The 14,556-nt window shown below is 34.2% G+C and overlaps 1 protein-coding gene and 1 long non-coding RNA gene across 4 annotated transcripts in view; both read left to right on the top strand.

The window, feature by feature from the left end:
* The window catches only part of NFAT (NFAT nuclear factor), an 87,287-nt gene that overhangs the window by 10,201 nt on the left and 62,530 nt on the right, over nt 1–14,556 (top strand). The window lies entirely within an intron of this gene.
* LOC128670304 (uncharacterized) lies at nt 4,656–6,591 on the top strand. Its single transcript, XR_008404754.2, has 3 exons — nt 4,656–4,971; nt 5,438–5,624; nt 6,248–6,591. It is a non-coding gene; the product is annotated as an uncharacterized LOC128670304 (long non-coding RNA).

Below are 14,556 nucleotides of genomic sequence, written 5' to 3'. Positions count from 1 at the left end.
AAACAACAACACTATACACAACCAGACTTAGAACACAAAATAAAACATAGCACAATTGTGTGCACCTACTGTGTTGCAGCAATACAAAAAGGCCCATCTCAGTACACATATCACCCAGAGGGGCGATACACTGATTTTCAGATGAGACCTGAATCAGTGTGCGAACGGTGTGTGTGTGTATATTAACAATGATGAAGGAGATATATAACCACGATTGATATATTACTATTGATATATTAAGTACCATCGTTTGTCACTGATTATTATCAATCCAGTATGACTGAGCTAAGTTTGTTGTCTCAACATATTGATCCGCTGATATTGCGATCATACTATTAAAAAATCTCATACAAACAAAGATATATCTCTGATGTAACCATTGGCCTTTGCGTTGGACTATTAGAAGTGACTAGAATCCGCGCCACTACTCCCGCAGTAATATGTGGACAATAGATCGGCCACGTTGTTAGCGGCTACAGCGCCACTTCTTTAGCGCCGTGATTGTGGATGGTAATTACACAAATCAACATTCCTTATGTAGCATGTTATATAATATTGTTTACAAATCAGATTGTATTCAAGTTGCCTAAAGGCATCTGACATGACTTTTACAAGTACTTACCGTATCTATATGTAGTAGGACCTACGGATGTCTAGTGACAAGTAGAAGCATACACACTAGTGAACTTTGAACTGTCAACCAATGTGCGGGTTAAATCAGCCAAGAAAAAAATTATTTTATTGCATTACTTATCACGCCACGCGTCATGCTGGCTTCACATTATCATCGAACTCAGTTGGCAACAACATTGCTTAGTTTATATGAGAGCTTTTATTTACTGCAAGGAAAAACCAGCAATGTACGTCAAAATCGAACTGTTTGCCGATAGTGTGAATCCGATATCACGTTTTCACAAGGAAGTAACACATAAACTTTAACGACATAATTAACACTCTCATATTACACAATTAATACGTCTACGATTCAACTTATATATATTTAATGCCTGCTCGAAATTGACTGATATGCTATCAAAATCATACATTTTTTTTTTAAGAATAGATAATTTGGAACATACCTACTTAATTATTATGTAACCAAGTAGCGACGCAAAAAAAATTGTCGTAATGTCAAAACACGCCCGAAACTTGGTGATTAGATTGTAGTGTGTACCTACTGTTATTCTTCATCATCATTCGGAGGTAAGCATTAAATAGGTGATATGAGTAGGTTTTGATAGAGGAAGCAAGTGACATTTCAATGGTATTGTTATGTGTACATGTCACATATGCTTTTCAAATAACTATGAAATAAGAAAATTCATACACACATTTTCACAAGAATTTTCTTATTATTATTTTCAAATGAGATTTATCAGGTTCTTGGCGAGTGAAAATATATTTAAGTGTGTAATAATGAACCTATCCACAGACCAGCAATATTTACTTAATATATATATATATTAACCTCAAGGGGTAGACAAAAAAATATACATATCTACTAGGTATATAACTCGCACTCTACTGTTTATAATGTATCTAGAGTAGACTGCTTCCCCGCATCTGTAACACTGTGATAACAAGTTGATAATGAGTTGTTTGCGAACAATGACCACATTATACCTACTATATAACATGACACATTCTACCTCAGACAAGCATCTTGCGTAATTAATTTCGGATGTATTTTTAACTGCGCGCGAGCAGGAAATGAAAACAATTCTGGGTGAATTTCACAAGCGTTTGGACGTGGCGTGTAGTGTTTCATTCGTGTCCGACAAGCGTTTGAATAAAGAATCTTTTGTTTTTTTAATTAAACATTTATAAAATTAACAATATATCAGTACTTTACTTATTTATAAAATAGGATAATTAATTGATTACTGTCTATGATGAAATTTAATAAACACTAATGACAGCCCGCGGCGGAGTCAAAAACGCTCGTGAAATTCACCCTTAAGTATTCTGAAAAAAATGTGGCGCTAGTATAAACAACTTTGTAAATTCTATGCGTGAGATTCCCGCCCTAGATTTGGACCACTTAATCTCGTGGATGTCGAGGCGAAGCCTTGACATTTGATAGGCAACAAAGCATTCCCAAAGAGGGTTGACTCAGTCTCCAAATTTGGATTAGATGACATTTTGAGGAAACTGAAATACTTACGTTTAGATGAGACAGGTATTAAATAATCAGTGCCAATTCATCAAATACAGTTCATAGCAAACACGCAAACTATTACATATTCGTGAGCCCTTCCGAGGCGAGCAGTGCGCGTTAGCGACCGTCCGACAATTGATTGGTAAAATAAGACGGTCTAATTGGCTTGTCGCCTGCGCATGCGCATGATACAATATACGGCGCGGCTTCTGATGTTTTATTTTGTTTAGTGCAATCATAATAAGCATTGATGAATTATGAATGCAGAATCAATTCATAATGTTTGCATGTGCACTGCCGCACGATAATGGTAGGAACGAATTACATCAATTACTTTTTACAGCTTCGTTAATCATCTTTCCAATGTTTCATCTTTTCCGTCCTATAGAAAAACTTGTAATTTAGCGGACAAAATGGCAGGCTTTACTATCAGGGTTCAATAATTTGTGTTTTCCTATTGCTACTTTTCAACCTTAGATAAAATCGTTGAAATCTAGAAAATGTATCGTCGTCACTCAATTACAATTTCAAAAGTAAGGCCAGTAAGACACACCAAACCACTGAATGAATGAGATCGCTAAGTACAGACATCCCATTTCACAAGGTAGGGCCTGGGTCCTAACGACCACAAAAGACCAGTGATGAGAAAATTGGCGACCTTCTGAACAGACCACTCAGTGTGTCGAGGATTTTATTAAGATCAGCTATATTACACACGGTAAAATTGGATTCTTCACAAAACAACAACAACCCTTTTAAGAACACTAGTTCATTACAATTCGTTTGCTTTTAAAGCCATACCATGGGCTGATATGATTAATTTTAGTAGAATACAGTTAATGCTAATTTAGTTTTTATTCCAGCATTTCGAAGAGAAGAAAGTCTTACAATATAATTATTATTACGTACTACCTAATAATTATATCGACTCCACTTTGATCTAAATGGAGTTGCCACTGAAAAGCAGTAGTCGTTAGATACAGTCATGTCAGATGTATTTGAATAAAATCAAATAAACCAGTAGGTATAAGAAAGTCCAAACTAGCCTGGCTATAATTTTTGGTCTCATTAATATTATTCTGATGCTAAATAACATTTGAAATTAAAAGTTTGACTTTCATCGCCCAAAAATTAAACCAATTTCACCGTTTTCGCCCACTGCTGTTCACCATCTTTATTTAATAAATTGACGACCCGCCTGATGGTAAGTGGTCACCGCAGCATATGGACGCCTTCAACACCAGAGGTGTCACACGCGCGCTGCTCTTTTTTCAATGTAGTCTGTGTTTCGATTCTATCAATACTCTTTTACAAGATCCAGTAGTGGCATCGTTGCGCCCGCGCCGCCAAGGCCTCGATGATAATCGTGATTAGATAGGAGCAGCCGACAACCAGCGATAACGCCCGAGAACGTAATACGCAAATTACGCATATTATAAAACTGAGGGCATACCACGAAACATACAAACACGTAGCACGTTCTAACTAACATATGCTATCTCTTTTTCCCACATCGAGTACACATCGTGTGTGTGCGTGCTACGTGCACGTGCTACGTGCTTTGTTTCATGGTGTCCCCCCTGTTGCGTTAAGGTAAACAGCACTGGTGATTGTGTTCATTCGTACAATATCATTGTAGTGCTGCAGGAGTGGTTACATTGCAATGATTAAGGATGTATACCTTCAATAAATGTTTCTATTTATCTCTCTCTCTCTCTCTCTTCTTAGATATAATCTGGATAATTTCGAATTCGACGTGAAAACTGGGCAGATTTCACGTCAAATTCGAAATTATGGACCTCACTGAAAAAAAGAAATAGCTGAACCAGTTTTGCTATTTGCAAATTTCTTTAATAGATACCAAACTTTGGTTGTAATTATCTAAACCAATGTAACTGCATGTCCCAAACCAGATAAGCTAATCAGTTTTTGATAATCAGTAATCAAAATGTTAGCTATTATTTATTAAAATAAACCAGTCAAACTACTTTAGCTGCAAGAACAAACTGTTTCATAGCTGGTAACCGAACATATGTACTTAAATTTAATACAATGTTGATTAAAACATTGTCATGAATTTATTTATAGATAACACAATCAAAGTCATTATTTGGACATTCATCAATTTATTTATTTGTAGTAAACTTTTCTAGCAGCCATTAAATCATCATTTGATTAATATTTGCCTATGTCGAATGTATGAAGTTAAAATAAAAATGTAAGTATTATCACAAAACTGTTTAACAATATTTAATTAAAATATTGTTAATGAAACCAAAACAAATTTGTTTATTGATACCTGCTCTGTATCGTTTCCGTTCCGACCGAGCAGTGCTGCCAACTTAGAGCTTTGCGCGCCAGGTCTAGCGTTTTGGCGCCTAGCGCTAACGTCTAGCTCATATCGAGCAAATATAGTAAAATCATTGATGGTTGAGGCGAAATATACCATTTTAGCGCTTTTTTATAATACTGACAGCGCGTTTTTGATGTTCGCTAAAACTAGTTGGCACTGTTGGCAGCACTGCGTCCGAGTCCGTACATTAAAGTTATATGCGATTCACGTTAGAACTCGTTCTCTGCGTTCGGTCATTATTGTGTGGCTTGGCTGGTGAAGGCGGCAAATGGAATTGATTTTCACATTCCTATTGTTTTCGGGAGATTTGTAGCGACATTATGTATATAAAAAAAACTTAGTAAACGTGTTTTCGTAATAAATAGTGCAATGGCAGACGGTCAAGACGAGACCTCCGCTGATCCTATGAGTGACTATTTGCGCTTATGGGGTCTTGAAATGTACATAAATTTGTTCAAAGGTATGTGAATGTTTAATTTTTATTTAGTTCGTGTTAGTTTAATGTTCAGTCGAACAATCATCAAATATTGGCGCGGTCAGAGTAGGTATCGCAGAGGGCTGCCGGATCGGGTAGCACGAAAGCGGCAGGGAAGCCCCGTAGTACTGGGGTATTATTTAATCTGTGCCCGTAGTGTGTCTTGTCGCCAGTGGGCGATGCGGGTCGCTTCATTCAAAGTTCCATTCGCGCCGCTTGCTACTGGAGGCAAGGGTGCCCTGAAAGGGTCAGTCCAGAGGACTTAGAATTTTTAAGATATTTTTCACAATTGTTATCAGTCTAGTTTTGGTTTGCAGTTAAGATGATAATAATTGTTATGATTAACCTCTGATGTAAGCAATATGTTTTTACCAATCTTAACTAATAAAATATCCCGAAGATGTGTATGTTTTATTAATAGTGTGGATAATAATTTCATATTTTTTTACAGCATAATATCCATGATGATAGCATCCCTGCATCATCGCATCATCAAATGCTGTGTGTATCAATAACTTGCCAATCCTTACTGATAGCACCATACATTACCTACTAGTATATTGCTGAATCAGGACTTGAAAACTTACAGAACTTGGACAAATATACAGAATGAGGAAGTACCAAACTTAAATACAAATGTAAGCATTTTTACTTTTTAAGGTAAAACGGATTAAAACGGGATCTTATTACTGAGATTTCACTTGCTTCGTCCATCTGTCTGTCTGTCTATTACTAGGCTGTGTCTCATGAACCATAATGGCTAGACAGTTGCAATTTAATTACTAAGTACTAGCTTTTCCCGCGAACTTCGTTTCGCTCTACATCCCGTTTATCCTGTTCCCGTTCGACAAAAAGTATCCTATCACCTAAGTTAGCTCATACCCTGTCTGTATACCAAATTTCATCAAAATCCGTTCAGTAGCTTCAGCGTGATTAAAGGACAAACATCCAAACAAACCCACTTTCACATTTATAATATTAGTGTGATATATACCTACTTCAATGAATATATAAATTTAAGTACTAAAAATAAATAATATAAGTTAACAAGGAGCACCTCCTATAAAATAAATGTTCTTTTTTTGCCATTTTTTGCTCGATAATATGTAATAATAATGACATGGAACCCTTCGTGGCGAGTCCAACTAGCACTTAGCCATTTTTATTATTATTTATTAACCTGGTATGGCAGAGCATCAACAATATAATAAGAAAACAAGAGGACTCTTATTAGTTCACTCTATAGTTTCTTAAATTTCAGGGAGTATACAACACTTTGAGTTCATGTAATGAAGGAAAAGGACTACTTCTTCGCTACAAAGAAAGTGGAATGAATTCCTGAAAGTTAATTCTTCTAAGTATCTTCGCCGCGCCTCTCCTCGTGTGCACTGAATTATATAAAATGAAGAAAACAGACTATGATTGTTATGTTAAATTTAAAACTCAAGTAATGTGTTTGACATTAATTTGGGCTAAGCAATGTCTTATTAATATTTGGTTAACTATTCTTTATTTTTATTAGCCCTATTTATGTTTTATAATATATTGGTGTTTGATTACCAGTTATTATACAATGGAGATACTACAGCGTAGGTATGTAACTTAAATTTAATAATCTGGATTTTCTTGAGTGAATGACAAGACATTAAATTGTGTTATTTTATTTTTTTGAATATTTTTAATAAATAATTCAAAAAAATTACTTATATAACAATATACATTTTTTTATTCATTATTGCACTTAGCCCGTTATCCCTATGTTAAGGTGGCTGTTAGACCTGTATATACATCCACAGGGCAGGACACCATTTGATAATATTATTGGGATTTACTGGATTGATATGATTAATCATATCAATCCAGTACATCCCAATAATATTGAAGGTGGCCTGTAGATCCAGGTCCAATAGCAGACCAGCTACTGGTAAATAAACCAACAGGAGCAGGTAAACAAACAATGCTGTTACCTCCACATAAAGTGTTTGTCTACTAGTAATGAAACAGATTAGCAAGAGATAACCACACCTTAACATTAATTATTAAACAAATAATTTAATATTTCTTACTGAACTGTTAGATTTACTAGTTATTTAACACTTTAGCTTTAATTAGCCAAAGTAACTTTGCTAAAGCAACTTTACCGGAGCACTATTGACAGCCAAACAGTTTAGTTCAAATAACAAAACTAAGTTATCAACAGTTACCTAAAAGAAGTTAATATAATATTACTAAACTCTGTTTACAAAACATGTTTTAGTTACTTGTAGCCCTCAGTTTAGTAGTCACTCGATTTTGGTGATATGCAGCTAAACTTTTAGCTACTAGCAACCATTTTTTTTTTTCAGTGTAACTTCACAAGCGTGAAGGTAAATTAAATTCTGAATAAAATCGTATGCTCGTATTCGATACCTCGAAACTACTCCATCTCTTAATTACAAATCACGCCAACGCCTAAAAAGATGCCAGCCCTGTCTAGCAAAGCTATTGTTGCCTATTACTCAAAGCTATAACGGTACTCACGTTGTACGTCATCCATAATTAATTCAATTATGCTATTTTATAAATAAGTAAAGTACTGGTAACTATAATGTTAATTTTATAAATGTTTAATTTTAAAAAAATATATTATTTATTCAAAAAAAATGTTGGACACTATGAAACGCCACACGCCGCGTTCAAACGCTGAAGTTGAAATTCACACAGGAGGATTAGTGTGATCCTATCCTAGGGAATCAAACGCCGCTAATGAACAAGTATAATATTATATCAGTCCTTCGATAATCCCAGGTGTTACGTAACACCTATTGTGCCAGATGCATGTTCAAGCGATCAGATTTGCGAATCTACAAATCAAGCAGTACTCGCTCTAAGTGCAGTCTTATCTGGAAGCAATAGATCGTCTGTGATACCATCCACATTGCATAATATTTGTTTTGTTTCGATGGTAAAGAGCAGTTAGTCTAGGAACAAACAAGTGTCATATGTAAACATCTTTATAATTTAAATGAATTTGTCATACATGTCATCACACAAGTTAAAAAGCATGCTTTTTAACTTATTTTTGAAAATAATAACGCGATGAAAAAAAGTCTGGAATCGAGCTGGAATCTTTATATAATCATGCTTATCGTTTACCGTCTAAACTTATACACTAATAGGTACTATAAAAAGTGTTTGATGAACGCAACAGCTCCACCAATATTCAAAATTCTTTCACAAATCAGAAGCTACATTATTCGGGACTGACAAAGGGATAATATTATTATGTTATGCCAGTATGTATCAAATCATTGATTAATTTATAAACATTTTTATTTAAATCTTAGCCCGGCTTTGCATGGGTGCATGTATGTATGTATATATATTTTTTTTTTCGATAACAAATTGTCTAAATAACATAACTGCTCAGAAACAGAGGTAGGAGGGCGACTTTGTTTATACTATGAATAAGATTGAAGTGATTTTAATTTATTGCTAATGTTTTTGTATAATTCAGTCTTTTCTACTCGTATGTTCACTCATATTTCTCGACAGATCTTCTAAAGTAACATTTTCATTGTCCATCTCTCTCTAAAATAATACCTACCTACTACACATATTAAATCACCTCTTATTCCCCGTCAAATATTGAACTAGTCTGCTCAATTTTAATGTAGGTATACCGTAACACAATTTAACATAACAAATTTTACACAACGTAACACAATATCGTGTTTTTTTTTTACGTCAATAAGTGATCATCCTAAATTGAATAAAGAAATTTGAATTGAATTTGAAAATTATGCGGACAAAAAAGGGCGTGATAATCATATACCATTTTGATACGATTTTTTCATTATTTTCAGCCATTTCTCGTAAAATCTAACGCAAATATTTGCGATTCGTTTCCGTTACGTGTAACCTGAGTGTCAATGGTCGAAGAAAAAAACAGATAAAGTCTACTTATCGCAACGCCACTCAGTCTATCGTGGGATTATGTCTCTCATGTTTGCCACTTATCATAAACAATTAAAATTAAATGTCAGTTTAATATTTGTGAAAAATAGACAATTACTAAAACCCATGTTATTATTTTCCACAACTACCTATCATTTTGACATACTTAAGGCTGTAAACAATTATTTTATATTGTAACTTATTATTAAAAATACAAATAATAAAACAAAATAAAACATAAATAATTGCAATGTCAATCAAAAATCACAACTACCTATCATTTTGACATACTTAAGGTTGTAAACAATTATTTTATATTGTAACTTATTATTAAAAATACAAATAATAAAACAAAATAAAACATAAATAATTGCAATGTCAATCAAAAATGCCACCCCGAATTGTACCCGGTTCAAAAGTACCCATAACGCTAGCTGCGTTTCCTCGTATAAACAAATTGTATCTATAAAGAACAACTAAATAGGACATATAATTGGCTCGCGGTCAAATTGACCCGCGCTGGGAATCGAACCTTATAGAGGAACCCAGAAATCCGCTCATGTAAGTACTTCGTGTGTACGAGTACCTACTAATTCCATGCCCCCACTACGCCACGGTGGTCGTCAATTTCCAAATGTAAATAGGAGTAATTCTGTATACTTCTCAAAATTGTTTGAGGTTTACAAGTGTTTCGCAGTTTTATCTTTGGCACCTCAGATATCATTATATTATACTGGAGATCATGATATTATAATGTCAGCCAGATGGCCTGAAGATCCGGGATTGTTCTGGAATTCTGCGTTTTGTCCCGTGTCCAGTAATTTCTTTAAAATAGTTCTTTTTTAAGTTAGCCAAGGAAAGACAAATATAATTAGCACTAATATTTAAACAAACTAATTATTCTTTGACAAAGTAAAAAAAAATAATTGCATAACAGCCAAAGGTTCTAAATATAAATAAATATATTAGGACAAATATATTTATTAATTAAAAACTAGGTAAAAAAACACGGAAATGATAAGCTTGAATCTGGCAACCCTACATGAAATAATTCTCGAACAGCGCCTATCAATATTCTCAGTTATGTACTGTACACGACCCATTACATAATGTCTTGATAATTACACATAATAACTAGTGAATGACAACGTAGGTAAACATGCGCATCAGGTAGCAGTCACTATTGATAACAAACTTGCAGAGCATAATCAGGGGTAAGGGGTAATAAGATAACGTAACAGGGCGCGGCCGCAGCGGCCGAAACGCTCAGAGATCCACCGAACAGTGTGGTCTAATTCTTGGGCGGGAACAACACGCATTGTCCTTTATATACTACTGACGATCTGGCTCTGCTTCGCACATAATTAAATTATATAATAACAGAACTATCTAAACCTGTTACGTGGTTTAAAAGAAGGCGGAAAGCCGAAAATGATATGGTACTATTTTGTTTAAGCTTTCTAATTCATCACTTCTGGGCAAAGGCCTCCTTCCGTCTACGCCAACCATTTCTGTACTGAGCCATCCTTATCCAGTGTTGCCAGCAATTTACATCCTTGACCCATCTAGCTTTTATTACATAAAGAAAAAAAAAAGTAAAAAAAAGAAACGCGCACAAAGGCGCACTTATTCCAGAAAGGGATATTTTCCAATCAACCAAAATACTGAAAGGAAAAAATTTAAAGCCAAAAGTTAAGTAACCTAACGTAAACCTGCTTGAAATGAATACGTGAATATTTTTTTATAAAACTGACAACCCTATTAACTGCAGCTACTAGATACAAAATTAACAGTGCAGTGACGCTGCGCTGGCGCATCTGCGTTGCATCTCCGCATCCTTGAGATATAGACGTGGAAGCGCGGTGAGTTTGTCATGAGACATTGCAAACAAGGCCGCCTCTAGCCTTGGAGGTGTGTCAAATAATTTTCAGTCAGAATAGTTTAACTTCTTAAAGCACTAGTTTTTGGGAAAAAATACTGATCAACAATTGTACCTAACCAACAATAACAGAGGTTTAATTACTGCGAACAATTATAACGGGTCATAACTGCGATGCTTTTGGTTAAATAAAATCTTTTTAATTTTCTTACCGGGAGCAGCGTGCTCAATTTTATTTTATACTTTTTAAAACTGTCATTTATATAAAGAAAAGTATTGCAAGCGAAAATAATTAAAATATTTTCGGAAGAATTTTTAAATTATCTGAGCCTCGTTGTTTATTAAATTAATTTAATAAATACGCAGTTTAATTTCCTTATAAATTAACTAAATTTTCTAGTGAAGTACGAGCGTGTTTTAGGCTTCGCCTTCACCCTTTCAATTAAATCACTTCCGTTATTGTGTTTTCAGGAATAACATGTTTATTTTTAGAGTTATTTGGTTCAGATGTAATATTGAACAAAAACCACCCACCTGCCCTAGCTATTATCATAAGCACTAAGCGTTATTTAGTGTATTATACGTGGGGAAGTCTTCTACCGAAAGGCGAAAAGGGTTGTTTTAAGGACTACTTAAACTACCTGCTATTGATTAAAAGTTTGAAGCGGTGGTGGCCAGTGGTTAAACCCTTCCGCCTATGTGATCGAAAAGTCCAAGGATCGAATCCTATTCGTGCCACATGAGTTTGTATACCAATCTAACTCATGTATAGTATAGTTTTCATCGACCACCACTTGCTTTCGATAAAGGAAAACATCGCGAGGAAACCTGCAGATTGGCGGACAGTTTAGTTCACTAGTGTGTGTCAGGTAGTGGCAGGTAGTCGGATACCTGCCACTAGATGGTAGTAGGTAGACGTAAAGTTATGTCTGATCCCTTTAGGCGACTTGAATAAAATGTGACACCAGTGTTAGGAGTGACACACTCGATATTATGATGAATGTTGAAAAGTTTGAGTCTATGGTGCATAAGCCCCATGACCAATTTAATTGTAAATTCAGTTTGAAAAAAAAAAAAATCTCATATTGCAACAAAACCTCAGGGATATTTTACTGTTTTTGTGCATAACGGGATACTACTTTTGGCCTAAGGTTATTCATGGGTTATTCTGTGTCAATTGTCAAATAAATAATATGTATGTATTTCGAAAAGTAAATAAAGATTTTTTACCAACCTACTTTTTTTTGCAAAGTGTGTTGGTGTTCAAATCAGACACGCCCATTGTGGGTTTACTTAATCCATTAATCGTGTTAACACAAGGTTGTCCTGGGCTCTGCAAGGTTGAGTCAAAGTGTCCTTAAAGGTTTTAAGGAGTAAGTAAGGAGTACAAATCTGTTCCATTTTTAAAAAGTCTACACATTATCAAGAGTTGGCAACATGGATAGACGATATGAAAAAAAGTACTTATTTTTTTTATTGTCGTTCTAATATTCTATTTTATGACTGGCAATGAACTACTTGCGTTTTTTAATTGACAATAATTAAAAATAGAACGTCATATTTGGAGCATATTTGTCATTTCAAATGAATAAACGTGATAAAATATAGTGTTTTTATATCTGTCTATATATTTAAATATAAATATAGTATAACTATACATTTTTTATCTAATAACCGTGACATTCTCATATATTTAATACGCTAATTCTATGAATAATTTCATTTTAAACTACTTTAATTTAATTTCTTTTTTTTTCATCTAAATAAAACTTATCCTGTCATCATAAATACACATACGTACAGGCAAATATAATCAGTTTCCAGCGTAGGCAACGGGCAATATTTGCATACAAGTGTAAAAACTTGGGTCAACATCCAGCGATCTAAGTTCGCAAACAACACATAATGAACGCCTGCTTTAGGACATTTTACAAATATTTATTCCGCTGCTATATTTACATTTATATTTTAACAAATAATATTCTGAACACGCCCTAAGATCCAATTTTTAACTTTTCTTGGAACAATTTAACAATAATAAAATACTATTTCGCCAAATACCAATTATTAATCGTGCTCATTAAGTTATGTTTTTTACTTATCTATTTATACTGGATGGATTTACAATGGATTGTTTTATTACAACGAAAAACTGATCTGATTTTACTTGCTTACTTTTACTAAACATTCTCTTTTACTAAAATTTTCGTAAATTCTATTTTATATTCTTTCTGAATTTACAAAAAAAAAAAAGGTATTTTTAAATATTTATTAAATTAAGTTCTTTTCGACAAAATTTCGATCTAGCTGTGGTGACACAGTTTGTCAAATTACCTAAATTCTAATAAAAATATTCCTAACTTATCTACGTAAGCATCATAACTATCATAAGCCAATATGTATTTTTTTTTATTTTGCGTCGAATCAATCAATTAATAAAGGGCCTTGTCTGGCTGTCAGAATATGTTGGACTCTGTCCGGTCGACTAACGACTTGCACTATTAGCACTATCAACTGGCCCACTTGGAAGCCTGTTCGCTTGTCATGTACTTAATTATCATAAATTGATAAGTTCGTGTTTAATAGATGAATACATCAGATGATTTTATATTCACTCTACAGCTCTCCAAAATCGACACAATCCAATGCTTCGATTTGATGACAAAAAGAAAAAAAGAGACAAACAACACACGCTTTCAGTTTAATAATAATATTAGTACCTATATACTTTTTTTTTATTTTATTTTTTTTATTTGTCTAAAAAAATGAAATCACTTTTTATAAATATCTCATCAGCTGACTCATAGGTTTTTCCCGATATTATTTATTAATAGTTATCCGCCTATTTATTTATGATATTATGCTGTAAATAAGTTGATATACATAATCAATGGTTTTATTGGATTAAAATAAATAAAGCTATATATAGAGGATTAATATTAATAACAGTGCGGTTGCAACAGCTAACAGAAAAGGCAATTTCCAAGGCTCCATTTTCTTGCTGACATATTTACTAGTAGGTATTGCTGATGATCAGGCCTTGCATTATATGTAGAATTGTGTCCAAAGAATTTTATCGAAGAACCATCGTGTGAAAGACTAGATGTTGCCCGGGGCTTCGCTCCTTGGGAATTTTGACATAAAATATAGCCTATAGCAATCTTGGATAATGTACCTTTGTAATGGTGAAATAATTTTTGATATCGTTTCGGAGATTAACTCAAACATACAAACTCACAAACACTTACATTTCATTGGGGTCATGAGAAATTAATAGAAAAATAGAGTTGGTTATTTTCTTTCTTTTGCATAGCTGAGGGCGAAGTGCGGATTTGCATTTTCACTTCTCACCATCGAATCTATTCGAAGTGTGACGCAGCGAACCAATGGCATGGCAGTGTGTCGCAATGTGATTGGTTCGCTGCGTCTCATTCTATCTAGTATCTCGACGACATTGCGGAGTGAGTTGACACCAATCCGGTATTAACTACCAATCGCGTCCAGACCACAACGATGGACCATGAGAAATACCCGCAGATAAATATTCAATAAATATTGAATCGGTTCCAGAGAATGACCACATAAAAAATATCTCGCTTATTTCCTGTTGAGGTAAACACATAAAATTGGCTCTGCGGTTACGTAGGTTCGTACCTGTTATTAATATAAACTGAAGGTTTTAATTCGCTAACCGTGACAGTGATTAAGTACTCAAAGTAATGATTGTTTACGTAACCGGCACATTTTATTGGTAA

Source organism: Plodia interpunctella, chromosome 1 (assembly GCF_027563975.2).
Source record: "Plodia interpunctella isolate USDA-ARS_2022_Savannah chromosome 1, ilPloInte3.2, whole genome shotgun sequence".
Taxonomy (NCBI): Eukaryota; Metazoa; Arthropoda; class Insecta; order Lepidoptera; family Pyralidae; genus Plodia; species Plodia interpunctella.
This window is presented reverse-complemented; position numbering and strand designations above follow the sequence as displayed.